The following is a 15,482-nucleotide window of genomic DNA, read 5'->3' as shown; positions in this document are numbered from 1 at the left end:
ATTTATAAAGCTGATATGGTCCCCATCGGCTATGACCTTGAGCTTCTGGATGTCACTCAAAATTGAATCTGTTAGTTTCTCTGGTCTGCCGTACTTTAACTGCAGTCTGTGCCACATTTCTTCGTAATCGTTATCCACTCCTTGAATGACTTTTAATGCCTCTCCGTGTAAGCACTTTTTCAGAGCAAATGGGTCTAAGCCGTACGATGGTACCATAATACATTCATAGTCTCTTTTGAAACTTGGGTATTCCCGTATTGCACCGCTAAATGAAGGTGCATCAAGTTTTTTAACTTTAACTGTTTCCTTTTTTGTTTTTGTCTCTAATTCCTTTTGTTTAATCTTTTCTGCTAATCTTGTCACATGTAAACGGCACTCACATAATTCACTGTACATTTTGTTCATGTCTTTATCAACATTTTCATGTTCACTTGCTTGTAATTCATTTCCTAGATCTAAAAGTTCTATATATTCTGCATGACTTCTTTCTAAATCATTATAGGACGTTTCTAGATCACTAAGAATATTTTGAGGTACACCATGGTCCTCCATATAACCTAATTCTCTAAATCTGTTGTATATTCTGTGAAACTTGCCCTTTTGCGTTGAACGTCGACGCTTCCTGCCCTGTAGCTCAGGATCTTTCGACTCTTCGGGTGGCGGCATGTTCCCTCAGTGTCGAAATGTTCTGCTTGGTCAGTTAAGAAATTCACACCGTCATGTAGTAACATTTTATTGTTTCGACCTGTTAATGGATAGATGTCTATTACAATAAATAACAGTTTGTTGATAATTACTAGTATACATTTCTCATTATTATTAACAATCATGTTTTAAATATTAAATAACTCACACATTGACGGGCTAAATACATGACATTGTTTCGCCGTTGAGGAGTCCGTGCATCTCAAACCAGATATTACTTACGAAATAATAAAGTCCGAAACGATACGGACGGAATGTACAATTCCGAAACGTACAAACACGGACCTCCAAAACATTGATCAGTGGTGGTATCAATTGCCATGGAGAGATGAGCATCCCTTACTGACCGGTCACATCCGCCGTGTGATCATTGTCTTGATCGGGAAATAATAGAAAAATCCGTCTTCAATTCAGGCTTACATGTATTTTCATGACCCGTTATATCCCAATGATCTTGAAATAAAACAAGATGTGTTTGTGAAACTCTGATGCCCCCGCATGGAGATATAGTAAATATAAAACTTTTCTTAAATGCAAATCTAATATATTGGTACCAAAAGTAGGGTCTACTAACTGGAAATACAATTGTGAGATATGAGAGCCCTATCCTCATCTGTTCCCAAGTTATGAACAGGTTCAAGTTTTTTCATAAGTACAGAGCTCTTCAAGATCAAGGTCATCAGGTCAAGTTTATTGCTATCCAATAAAAGGACTTGCCACAAAGAACACATGCGTGAAGTATGGAAGCCCTAGCCTTTACTGTTCGAAAGTTATGGCCAAGGTTAAAAAGATTTTAAAAACAGGTCAGTCTCCAAGATCAAGTTCAGGAGGTCAAGGTTATTGATATTCAATGAAAGGTCTTGTCACAAGGATTACATATGTGAATTATGAAAGCCCTAGCCCTTACCGTTCAAAAGTTATTGGAAAGGTTGATGTTTCTTCATAAGTCTAGAAATCTCTAAGGTCAAGGTCAAAGTTATCGGTATCCAATAAAGTTCTTGCGACAAGTCTTACATATGTGAAGTATGGAAGACCTAGCCCTGTTTATTCAAATATTAATGCAAATGTTATTGTCAAATGTTCTTCCATGAGTCCGGAAATCTCTAAGGTCAAGGTGAAAAGGTCAAAATTATTGGTATCCACTAAACGGTTTTGTCACAAAGAATACATATATAAAGTATAGAAGCCCTGGTCTTAACTCTTTAATAGTTATGGCCAAGGTAAGAAATTTTAAAAGAAGGTCAAACTCCGAGGTCCATAGGTCAAAGGTATTGATATCAAATGAAAAGTCTGTCACAATTTAAGAATTAAATAAATAAAGTATAAAAGCACTAGCTCTAACCATTTGAAAGATTGTTTTTTTTAAAGGAGGTCAAACTCTAAGGTCAAAGTCAGAAGGTCAAGGTTAATTGTATCAAATAAAGGGTCTTTTTACAAGGAATACATATGTGAAGAATAAAAGCTCTAGTCATTACTTTTCAAAATTTATTGCCAAGGTTAAAGTTTTTTCATGAGTATGGAAATCTCGGAGGTCAAGGTCAAAAGGTCAAGGTTGGTGGTCTACAATGAAAGGCCTTGCCAAAAACAATGCATATGTGAAGTATATAAGTCCTGGTATCTACTGTTCAAACGTTATGGCCAAAGTGAAGTTTTTGAATTTTTGTGTAAAAATGGATCAAACTCCAAGGTCAGGGTCAAAAGGTCATATTTGGTGGTACCAAAAGAAAGGTCTTGTCACAAGGAACACACATATTAGATATGAAAGTCAAAGCTCCACTAAATCAAAAATTATTGGCAAGGTTAAAGTTTTTGCGGATAGAGAGATAGACGGACGGACACGACAAAAACTATATATATGCATAAAAAAAACACGGAGTCTAACACATCTGTTTCATATACAATGTATGGATATTTTACTGACTATAGACGGAATAATCAAAATGTACGACAAACGAGATGACCAGCTGATTAACTTGCCTTCTTTATACAGTTATATAATAGTAGTAATATTCACTATCATCTGCTAATTGTGTTTCATGTCCCCAAACTTAGCTACTCAAGCGTGCTCGATATCTAAGGACGAACAATTTTTAAAGCAAGGCATACTTACTGATAAGTTGGTGTAACTGGGATTTCAACAATGTCGTGTACAGTCGGCTTTTCATAAATTCTTTGGCCGTTATAATGACCTTCTTAGCAGGTATAACGTAACATAGAGTCGGGTTTTTTGGCGGACTTTCCCACCAATTGGTTTACTTTTGTTTTAATACCGCTTTTGTCTACAGAATCTTTCGTCTTCCTGATCAATACACAGGACTTAAGGAGATGTCTACTTTACCTTTGTACCTTATTAATGCTACCCGTAGAATTTCAAATAATCTGTATTTTATGCCTACTTAACATATTTACATGTATATCAATTTTTGAGACTGATCACTTTTTTTTTAATTTCACCTTTATATACCTGTCCTGAATGATATATGGAGAAAAGATACAGTAGTAAGCTCAAAGTCCGTTTACACAATACAAATCGGTAGTAGAGCATACACAGACCTCTATAAACATTGACTGTTAGAACAGGCGCCCTGGATTCAATTCAACATAGAGAGGGTATGCAATGAAATGCAACTTTAATTCAAACGAGGTTACTTTCTGTATTGGATATATGCCGAATACAGTTCTGTATTAAAAAATATCAGACAGTTTGAGGCCCGTTAGGGCCGAAAACTGTCTGATATTTTTTAATATAGAATTGTATGAGGCATATATCGTACTTAAAACATTGCTTTTGATTTACCTGAGACAGTCCGATATTAGAACAAATGACAAAGGTTGTAATGACCACTGAAGCAATTCTTTCAAGAATGCATGCTTAAAGGAAAAGTACTCAGTATTTAGGGATTTGGCTACACTGAATTAAGAAGGTATTTGAAAGAATTTGACAAAGATAGTGGGGACAAAATTTTTCTTCATTAAAACATACATGGAGATTAAAGCAGTGCAACGAATTATCATACAGACAATCTAGTTAATGATGAATTTGGAATGGAATGGAAAATGCCGATATGAAGAATATCCGCAGAAAATTAAGCAGGTGCTAAAGGTACACTAGTCCATTTTAATTTTATTGTTTGTTTTTGATGTTCCATTACAGAAAAACAAACATAATCAATAATCCAGGAGTTTTGACGGAAACGTTGAAAATCTTCAAATTTCTTTCAAGTTTTGTTGCGAATCTGTCAAATTAAGTACTGTATTCATTATCATATACTAGGCCTAGTTACCTTGATTTTGCATCTAGGCATTTTTCTTTTAATGAAAAAAATGAAATCCAAATGTTTGAATGCTGCTCTTTATAGCGTCTAAACTTTGCGTTTAATTATGAATTTTTGGGGGTCTTTGAAAGTATATGTGCTTCTCTGGTGACTCCCAGAGTGCCAACTCTTTAAAAAAAAAAACAGAAAAAAGGGGTTGAAACTCTTCTCCAATTTTAATAAGTTTATTAAAAGTTTAACCGTTGTTTTTTTTTAAATTTTGTTTTTATAAAAAGTTGCATTATCTAGTCTGCCGCATGTTCTTTTTCCTATAACAGTATATTCGGTGTAATTGAAAGTATAATTTTTTTTTTCAATTTTGCAATTCTGTAAGATCAATGTTTCAGAATCATCATTCTATGTGAGAAATTTAAATTGCTGTTTGTTAAATTATCACATTTCTTTTTTCTTTTGTTCAGTAGCAGTCCAATTTTGAAAGATATCAATACTGAGACAGTCTGATATTACGACTAATATCAGACTGCTCACTAATATCGGACTGCCACAGGTAAACTTTTAGACTGCAAGAACAAAGGAATGACATCACAGCAATGTTTTAAGGATATATATATACACACTTTTTGCTTCTTTCTGTTGATGAAAATGCCTATTGATTATTTCAAAACATTTAAAACAGGTTCTGTAGCAGTTGTCTTTCTTTTATTATTGCTAGCGCTCTCGAGCGCTAGCAACTACGTTAGTCCAAATTCCTTGAATACGCATGCTCGGCCGCCATTGCCGTGCATTCTGGGAAAACTGTGAAATCTATTACAGATAGAACGTACGATAACAATTTCGTTGTATCATGTTGTAGCATGAAATAACTGTTTATTTATTGTGTAGCTTACAGTTTAAAGATAACTTCATATTTATAATATTTCAAATTCTGGGGGTTTTGTTTGCTGACGGAAAAGCCCGAGTCATTATCTGATTCTTCTAATCAATGACAAGGGATTTTTTTTTTTTAAATCTATAAGCACAACCAAAGATAGATTCTAATTTCTGATTGGTCAATTCAGCCAATCTTCTAAATTCCAGAAACAGAAGCAAGAATTTACACTAAAAATAATGAATAAATCCACTATTTGCGTTTAAAAAATTCTGATCTGTATGGCTTTTAACCTAACATATCTTGACAAAGATGACCCAAAGGACCAATTAAGCTACTTCACATGCGTTCCAAACTCTCTGGACTCTTTACACAACATACACTTTGAGTCATTTTCTATATTCCTTTCAACTCCCGTGTATTTTCTTTGCTTAATTGCCAAGCAATTCTCTTCTTTAAATCAGCTCATACATGCAATGTCTCAATCGGCATCCTCTTCATATTACATATATAGAGCCCCCCCCTCCTCCTGTAAAGGTTATATATGTTCCGTTGCGCCAAAACTCTATAGGTCACCCACCCACCCGTGTTTCTTTACTTATGTGTCTATAAAATACGCTTCACAAAACAATAATAACTTTATCACTCTCCAGCCTTGATAGAAATTAAAGAATTCAGCAAAATAAGTCAATTGATCACGGATCTTCCTTTCTGTGTTTATAAAATGCTACGGCGCTAGCTCACCTATCTTTTTAAAAGATAAACTTGTATATTCATATATGCATTTAGTATAATAATTATCATTAAACTCTATAAACATTGTTCTTCTCCAAATGTTATGAAAGGATACTAGGAATTTGAGATGCCCCATAGATATGTTACATATTCAGAGGAAGAAGGAGGTAAACGAACTTTTGTAAAATCTTCATTTGTTGAACATGCTGTTTATTATCAGAAATTATAGGAGGTTTAAATGTTAAACCCAACTGAAAATTCCAAACTTGGAAGGTGGAAAGACAAATATCAATAATAACTTGTTTTAAAAATATCAATAATTCCAATTAAAGAAAACGGATGTTGGGCATAATTAACATCACAAATTTATTCGAAATTTGTCAAAATTATCATGTAATTGTAGAAGTAAAAATATCGATATACCAATTTTCTTTTGCTTGGAAAGTGTCCAGCCACCAATAATTTTTACATTGTAAAAACACTTACAAATTTCAAAGCTCTTTTAGAAGAAATTAAAAAATAAAACACACTAGAAACATAAATACATTAAAAAATTATGTTATGTTTAAAATTTAATGTGAAAATACCAAAGGAAATGGAAGGAAATTATCCAAAATTTAAATTTAATAAAACTTTGCTAAGAATCCACAACATATCTTTAATGAAATAAAGGAATTTTATGTAAGAAAATAATTCATTCCAATGTGTATATATAGTACACTCATTAAAAATACCGGTAGCATATGTAAGTTCAAGTACTAATTGAACATTTTCCTTATATATGTGTGGATTATTATATATTCTCTGTTGCTTTCCCAGCATGTACTATATAAAATGTAACCCCTCCCCTAATTAAAAAACACCAAAATAAATACATTTAATTCCTTTCATGAACTTATTTCTATCAAATTTTATTTTTGGCTTATAACATTGCACGAAGATTGGATGTAAACTAAAATAAAGTAAAACATTACTTTTCCTATGTGAAGTTTTAATAGCGCTCCTTTAAATGCAGCTTACTACATACGTGTAGCCTTGTTAGCAATGAAACATTTTATTTACAGCTGACTCGATCATCATCAGTTCTTCAAAAAGTCTAAAATTATGTGATCATCCCTGGTCATTGATCTTTAACGGAATATTTACACAGTTGCAAAAACTTTAGTAACCTTAAATAAATGCATGATTATCAACCTTTATAGGGGAATTCGGTCATCAACTCGAATCGACATTCTCAAAACCAAAATTCAATAATAAATAAGAGTCATATAGGCCTTGTAGTAACCCCCAATGATAATCTATCGCTAGATGATAAAAAAAAATATTATTACCATTGATTACGCTTTGTAAATGATACGCTTATTACCTGACACAGTTGATTTTTTTCACATTTAAAATTTCTATGTTTATTCAAATAAGTTTCATGACTACATGATTATCTTTGTTAACATAAATAAGTACAAGTAGCCTCTCAATATGATTATATTGCATCTGGGACCAATGGTATGAGATATATGTATATTCAGGTATCAAAGTTTCACTATTTCAAACACTGTCGATTACAGATTTTGATGTAATCGATTTTCATGTTTATATATACCTTGCTGATATACAGTAACTTTTAAAAATATATTTATCGAATGAAATATATGGATATAACGAACAGAATTTCAGCAGTCCATTAAACAATACAAAATAAAAGCAGAGCAGGCACGGACCTCCGAAACATCAGAGGTGGGATCAGGAGCCATAGAGGAGTGGGCATTTCTTGCCGAACTGTCACACCCACGATGTGCTCCTTGTCATGATTGGAAATACTTTTATTCATTCAATATTCATCGTGCAGTGTATCAGTTAAAGCGATTAAACACAATCTCTAAGTTCGGTAAAAAATAAAATGAACGTGAAAAAAACTAATGTCATGCAATGTATTTTTTAATTTCAGTTCATTTACATAAATGTAGTACATGTATATTAAGAGAAAAGTATGATATTCCTATAAATTCTTTAAAAAAAACGTAATAAAGGGAAAGATATGAAACAAAAGTTTTCCATGTTTAATAATAATTAGATGTTCAGATATCGTTTTTTCTATTTAATTCATTTAAAAATGATGACTTAAACGAGACATTTTTGTTTCACCAACTTGTTTGTCTATAACTTCCATTTTATTAGAAATTGTCTTTATGGAGCACACTCTTGCGTATAACATAAACAGTGAAGTATTAACCCTATATGCAGGTTATATGGGTATATTAATACATAAGTAATAAAGTTAACGAAAACTTTGTCATCAATTTTATCATAAAGTTTGTTTGCCATCAACTTTCTTTTTTCAAATTAAAAAACCAATTATGATATATATATATATATATATATATATATATATATATATATATATATATATATATATATATATATATATATATATATATATATATATATATATATATATATAAAAATATATATATATATATATATATATATTAATATAATTATATATATATATATATATATATATATATATATATATATATATATATATTCTGGCAAACAATGAAGTTCGTCTTGCGTGAATTAATTTTTGAAAAATTACTTTCTGTTGGTTGCATTTTCAAAGATATTTACAAATATTTTTAATAAATAAAGTTATGCAATACACATTTTCAAAATCAAGAGCAATGTATGCTGATCTCGACGATTATTTATTGTATTATTTCAGAAGACAATGCGTTAACATCTTTTTTGAATTACATTTTACCTCAGTCTACAAAATAATGAACCTTGTCCTTGTCCTTTTGGTTTAGATCTTGATTACGACCTCCTTTTTAATTGCATTTTATTACTAGAAACTTTCAAAATACCCATATAGTCCATTCATCGATCGGAAATGAATCATGGGTGGGTCGCCTAGTATGGATTCTAAAATATTTCTAAATTTCATATACGGAGCAATTACCGTTCTATTAATTGTATCAGAATCAATAAGAAGTGGCCCAGTTTTCTTGTCATACAAAATAGCTCGTATAATATTCTAATAAAATGTAATCAAGCGTATTGGTGGAACAGACATAATGGCAAATCATTCTTACAAAGGACTTATTGCAAAGCTTTCTTAAGCCAGGTTTTGATTAGAAAGTCCTGCGTTGTAAATCTAATTCTAAGTGTAACACATTGGTTTGATTACTCAGAAAAGGGGTCATCAAGAACTATCACTTTATTTGTATAAAATATACATGTAAATGGGTACAAATGAATAAGCGGATATTTTGACATTACTCCCCATGAGTTATGATATTAACAAACTTGAATCTCAACTACCTGTATTGCATTTATAAAAAATACAAAATGTTCAGGTCTTTGTTTTTATAGTAAATTTGACTAGTGAATGTTCCTTAACAATACAGGGTGATCACAGTGGGGTTGAATGGTAAAATGGGGATGATTTCTCCTCCGAGGTACCTGACTCCATCTCTTGAATTTCAAGGGGCCCGTGTTTTATGCTCTATTATAATAACATTTTTTATGATATCGATGATCACTCGGTATCTTATATTCTTATTCTCACCTTTTACAGTGTACATATAAATATGACCTTGACTTTTATTTAGATAAAAATCTTACAAGATTTTTTTCTTTATTGAACACAGAAAACTTTTAACCACCCTTTGTAGTCTTGACCTTCTCCGGGGATCATAATTATAACAAACATGTTTGTGCAGTACTTTTAGATGATTAATTTTCTGATCATATTTGTATAATTATGTTGAACATAAAATAAAAAAAAAAAAAACAAGATTTACTAAACAAATAAATCGAAAACAAATATTGAAATTCTCACCCTATGATTTTTAATATTAATTCTGATACAACGGAAAAGTGAACATACTCTAAATAATTCTAAGTTTTATTAATGATTGTTATGTTGTGTTACGTTCCACACATTCTTCACACATTGTCTCAGTTGTTTAAATTCATCATTTCGTAAGTTCTATGGTCGATACAATGACCTTGTCAACTAATACAATTTATCACTGAGTCAAATGCTGGCTGACGTTTTTCATATTAATTGTTAGTCTATTATTTATACACTGAATTGATGACGGATTTCCCGATGATGACGAGGAGCACTTGTCGCGTGTGACCGGTCGGCAGGGGATGCTCACTCCTCCATGGCACCTGATCCCATCTGTGATGTTTTGGAGGTCCGTGTTTGCTCTTCTCCTCCTTTGTATTGTTATATGAAATCTGATGTTGAATACCGTTTGATATATCCATATGTTTTACATGTAGAGAGGTAATGATATACCGGTGAAGGGCTTCCTCTGACCTATACTAAGCACTCAAGCCAACTGAGCAGTGAGGGATCTTTATTGTGCCAACGCCTTCAAAGTGAAAGAGCAGATGCTTCCCTTTTTTCATCGACTTAGGTCAGTCGCACTCGAGTTTCTACTCACGGTCTTCCGTTTGTTAAATTGAAGACTTAGTTTGACCCTTTTTACTTTTAAAGAAAAAAATTAGATCATTCTTGATTATTAAAACCTAAGACTCCCTTTTTCTTATATATTATATACGTGCTATGTAAGATCGTAGCACCCATCAATGTGACTTATCATCGATCACATTTTCCAATTTTCAAATATCATTTTCTTGACAATTAAAGTTAAAAACAATTAACATAACATCGCTTAAGATGGTTGTGTGTAAAAAAGCTTGCTTTTTAAAATTACAAAAAAATAATAATAATAATAATAATGATAATAATATTCAAGATATTTTAAGTTAATCGTACCGATGAATGCATGTACAAATCTTACAAAGTTCTAATTAAGCAATGGATATCGTTAAAGCTGTTCTATCAAAATACAAATAACTAAATACACGTAAAAGAAGTCATTCAAGACTGGTTAAATATACGAGGGATGATCAAAAAGTTCGCGAACTACGTGTAATTGAATAGCTTCCATAAAAGAAACAATATTAGGTTTCAGTGTTTATTATATTTTTGAATAAGTCCTCTCCAATTTTAATTCACATCTGTCACCGTTCTGCTCATGCGCGAATCATGCATGATATAGGCGGTCACGTGACCCCTTCCGTAGCGTTCGATCTGTCACAAAAGCTGAAAGATTTTTCTGAGTTTTATATTTCTTTCCATGTAAGTTAATTTTGAAAACAAGAACAGTTCATTTGTCAGAAACGGTCAAATCTCAGCAACATAATGGGTGGATAAGAACATCCTTCCAAAAATAAGCATGGCGACCATCAAAACCCAAATCTTCTGTCTCGGGAGAGACGTTTATTCAAGGTGGATAGAGAACGTGTGCCTCCTTTTTATCATACCTAATATGTTTAAAATCTAAAGTAAATGATATCTTAGGTATTTAGTACTTATATCATTGTTGAAATATTTTACTATTTTTCAAAGTGTAAATTGGAGGTCTTTGATAGCAAATTGCTTAGTTAAAAAACACATCTCTTTTCAAACTTGCTTTCACTGGGCAAAATAACAAGTATCATTTTTAGCCGGGCTTATTGCTCAAAGAGCAATTGCCGGTGTAACGACGAAAAGTGACCCCGTAAAATATTGACCGGGGGTCATTTTTCTACGTAGAAATTTGATCCCCTGGTCAATATTCTACGTAGAAAAACGACCCACTTTTCTGTAGAAATTATGGCCTTGGGTCGTTTTTCTCCGTGTGCATTGTAGAAAAATGACCCCGTAGAATAATGACCCCTGTCATTTTTTTATGCAAAAACTTTCGTTTTGGTAGGAATATTCTTGTTAGGCGAATGTACGAGGGTTGTCCCGTAAAATCGTGGACAAAGCGTTTTTCTCGAAAAGTAATGGGCGCACTAAGCTGAAAATTTCAGTAGATGTTTATTTTATTTATCATATTTAAGAGCATGATAATTTTTTTTGATAAAATATAGGCAAAAATAAAGATTTTATTATGCTTGAATGTGCACGGAGTATTGTCCTACGGCGCACGGTAAAAAAAAACCCAAGGTTTTATTAAAGAATACACAAGTTTGAATTCAAAATAAAAGTTTTAAATACATAAGATTTAGATTAAAATTATCCTAATTCAATTCCACAATCAATTTTGTAGTCTTTGTAAAAATTTTAAGGCATTTGGTTGATTTTTGGCAGTTTCTCGAGCATTCGAAATGGGAAAGTGGTAAACACAACACACGAAAAATGGCGACGTTTTATGACGTTACGGCGCACCGGAGAACAGTTCAGTTTTATTTCGATGTTGTAATGACACCTTTAGAGACTTGAAATGACCATAATAGAAAAAAAGATTATAAAAATATCAAAAATATCACCATATCTTAAGTATACAAATGAAATAGGAGTTTTCTTAGCGAAGTTTTTTTTGATCGAGTCCCTGGGGAGTACAAAACATACGGTCAAACTCCTAATGTAATAGCAAAAGACGCTGTCACAGTAGACCGCCAATATGATATTTTCTATTAGTTAAATAATGGTGAGAATATTGTCCGTAACTTACTAATAAATCTTCAGAAGATCGCAGGAGGGTGCCAATTAGTTCTTCAGCTGTTTATGGAGACTAAAGAATGTGTATCAATGAAATTCCTAAATCTAAGTCGGACTCATCCAACTTCATTTTCAGCAAAGATAAAACGTGCTGTTTTAGACACTTTGACGTTATAATCCATGCGCCGTAAGGTGATACAATACATGGCATAAAATATCATAATTTGTTTATTTATGCATATATTGATCTGAAATTTGCTATGTATATTACTAAAATATGTACTAGATAATAGTGAAAATTTCAGAACGCAGTGATGTTTATTTTTCACACTAGACAACTTGTCCACGATTTTACGGGACAACCCTCGTATACGGGTAATATTAAGCAGCCTTATGCTTTGAAGTGTTAATTTCTGAAAGCTTTTAAGCTAAAATAACGAAATCAAAGCTATATAATACTGTGGTACGAAACACTTTGGTACGATCTAACAATAAATGAGTTTGCAACCTGATACTGGCTTAGTGATCCCTCGTGGTTCCCGAGCCCCTGTATTGGCCTGTAGCTGAGCTCGCAGACTTATAGGTCACTACAACTGGTGTCAGAAGTGACCGATTCTACGTCCAGTTGAAAAATATACATATCCTTTTTCTATTTTTCTTGTATTTTGATTAGCGTAAGGCAATAGTGTCGAGGAAACTCGGACATTCCCGCGTTTTGTCAAACTTGGTTTCTCGCAGTATAGGAGAAATTAATTTATCAAATGTGACAATATTACTACGCTACTATTTGACAATCATTTTTAAAATTTTATACTTCTATCTCATTCTCCATTTAGCGTCAGTGTTGATTTTTAATTTGTAAACTTGGGTACGGAAATCCATAGCTGTCACAATTCGAATTTTCTTTTTTTTTTCAATTACATACAAATTTTTGCGATATCATTCAAGCAATTTTATTTTGGAGTTTTTGTTTGAATTTCTAATTTCATACGTCATATTATTTTTGTATTCAACCCTTCAATCTTCATATAATCATATTGCATATTATTTTGTTCATGTCATTGTCTGGACCAAAAATACAAGCTTTTCTCAGTAAGCCACAAACAACACCACAAGGGTCACTGTGTCACACACCAATTCTTCTGTCAGACAGCAAAGTTTTTGCTCTTAAAAATAAGACCCCCCTGAGATTTGTCGAGTTTTGGTGCCAAAGTGGCCTGCAAACTGAAAAGGCCATAGATCAACTTGAACACAGATTGGAGTCCAGAGCCTTTGGTTCAGCACTGATTTATATTTGGCTTGGGACTTGTGACATTACCAGAAAAGAGGGGAAAATTACTCAAGTTCGCTGCTGGGACAATACTGTCGTAGATACCATTACCGCACAATACCGAAGAGCCATAACAATTGTATCCAAGTTCCAAGATATAAAAGTGAAATTCATTGAAATACCGTGGTACTCAACTGTGGCATATAATCGGCACAAAGTTCATTCCGATCCAGACTTATTCAAAAGCCAAGACATTGAAATTTGCAGGCAAGTGGAAGCTTTAAATGCAAATATTCGTGCAATAAATTCAGAAATTGGACAATCTACTTTGCGATTTAATAAGGACATAACACGCAGACGCAAGGACACAGACAATCGCAAGAAGAAGAACAACGGTGTAAGGATTTCATACAAATTTTCTGTTTTTTACGACGGCATCCATCCAGGTACAGAATTGGCCTTGATCTGGAGCAGAAGGTTGACTGAGGACATTAACAGAAGTTGTTTCAGAGTTTTACCAGAAGACATTTTGGACATACAAGTATCTGAGGAGGATTTAAAATCAATAGAATAATGCCTGCTATAAACTTGAATACTGCGTCTTATGAGGACCTAATTGAACTCGAAGGAATTGGTCAGCACAGAGCCACAGCTATCCTTAAACTACGGGAGGAAAAGGGCTTTATAACAGAGGATGACATACGCCAATTCCTACAGGGCACCTATAGTACCATAAGAACTCTATTGGATGAAGAAAAAGTTTCTCTAGACACACCACCACAGTTAATTCAGGCACTTAAGAAGGAATGGGATGACCGAATGGAAAAAATGTCGAGTGATTTTAAGGAGCAAATGAAGGCTTCGCAAGAACACTATGAACTCATGCAAACACAGTTTGAGGAAAACCTTAGAAAAACATATGAAGAAAAGTTACTGAAAATAAATGAAAATGCTGTCGGTAATTTGGCTCCACATGGTGTTTATGGTGGTGGTAATCCATGGATGAAACCTAAAATGGACATCAAAAAGGAAAACACCTCGTTACCTAGTGACAGTGTCACTGCTAATTGTGGCTGGCTTTTGTCTGGCCCGCCCAGTGGGAACACTGCTGCTAAGGTAACCACAGATGGAAATTCACAAAAAGTGAAAAGTGGACAGAAGCCCAATCTCATGACGAGTTATCAAACTATGGGTCCTCCCCCACCAAAGATGGCTACCTTCGATGGAAAATCGGAATGGAATCCATACATTGTGCAGTTCAACATGATAGCGACAAGATATAACTGGAACAATGAACAACGACTGGAACGCCTAGTTGAATCTTTGCGTGACAAAGCATTAAAGTATTACTGTACATGTTCAGCCCAAGTACAGAGCAGTTTCTCATCACTTTGTGCAAAGATGAAAACAAGATTTGGCCAGCGAGATCTCCCTCACACAATTAGGAGGAATCTCCAGGATATCAAGCAAGGTGACCAATCTGTTGATGAATTTGCAGAAAAAATCCAGGAGATGGTAAGTGAAGGCTACCCACAGGCTCCAGACTGTGTAAAAGAAACAATAGCTACTGACACTTTCCTGAAGGGCCTCGAAAATAAAAGAGCAGCACTTACAACTATGGACAAAGACCCTCCTGACCTTGAGACGGCCTTACAATTGGTAAAGGCTGCACTCAATAATCAGAGATTAATCTTAGGCGCTAAGAAGCCAGAGGTGAGGAAGGTTCGTTTTGAAGAGGATGACCTTGATAGTGACTTGGGCTTGTTGAATGAATTTGAAGTTAGACCAATACGACCCCAAAGCAGAGTAGACAAACTTTCAGAAGAAATAGCTGAACTCAAAAGTGGGCTGGAGGCGACCAACGCTAAAGTGGATAAAATCATTAACCTAATGAATAAACAACTTTCCACAAGGTCACAATCTCCACCACGGAAAACAGACAGTACTTCTAGTTCTGTTTCCAGCTCTTCACCACTCAAAGCAGCACAGTGCTTCAACTGTGGACAACCAGGTCACTTTGCTAGAGAATGCCAAAGGTCACACAGGTCCCGTTCCCCATCCCCTAGATCACCGAAGAGAGAAACCAGGACTAGTCCAACCAGTTACGACATACGAATGTATGAC

The sequence above is a fragment of the Saccostrea cucullata genome, unplaced genomic scaffold (genome assembly GCF_032062105.1).
Source record: "Saccostrea cucullata isolate Sc308-1 unplaced genomic scaffold, CSIRO_AGI_Scuc_v1 ctg1004, whole genome shotgun sequence".
Lineage (NCBI taxonomy): Eukaryota > Metazoa > Mollusca > Bivalvia > Ostreida > Ostreidae > Saccostrea > Saccostrea cuccullata.
The sequence above is the reverse complement of the archived record's forward strand: the minus strand, read 5'-3'. Positions refer to the sequence as shown.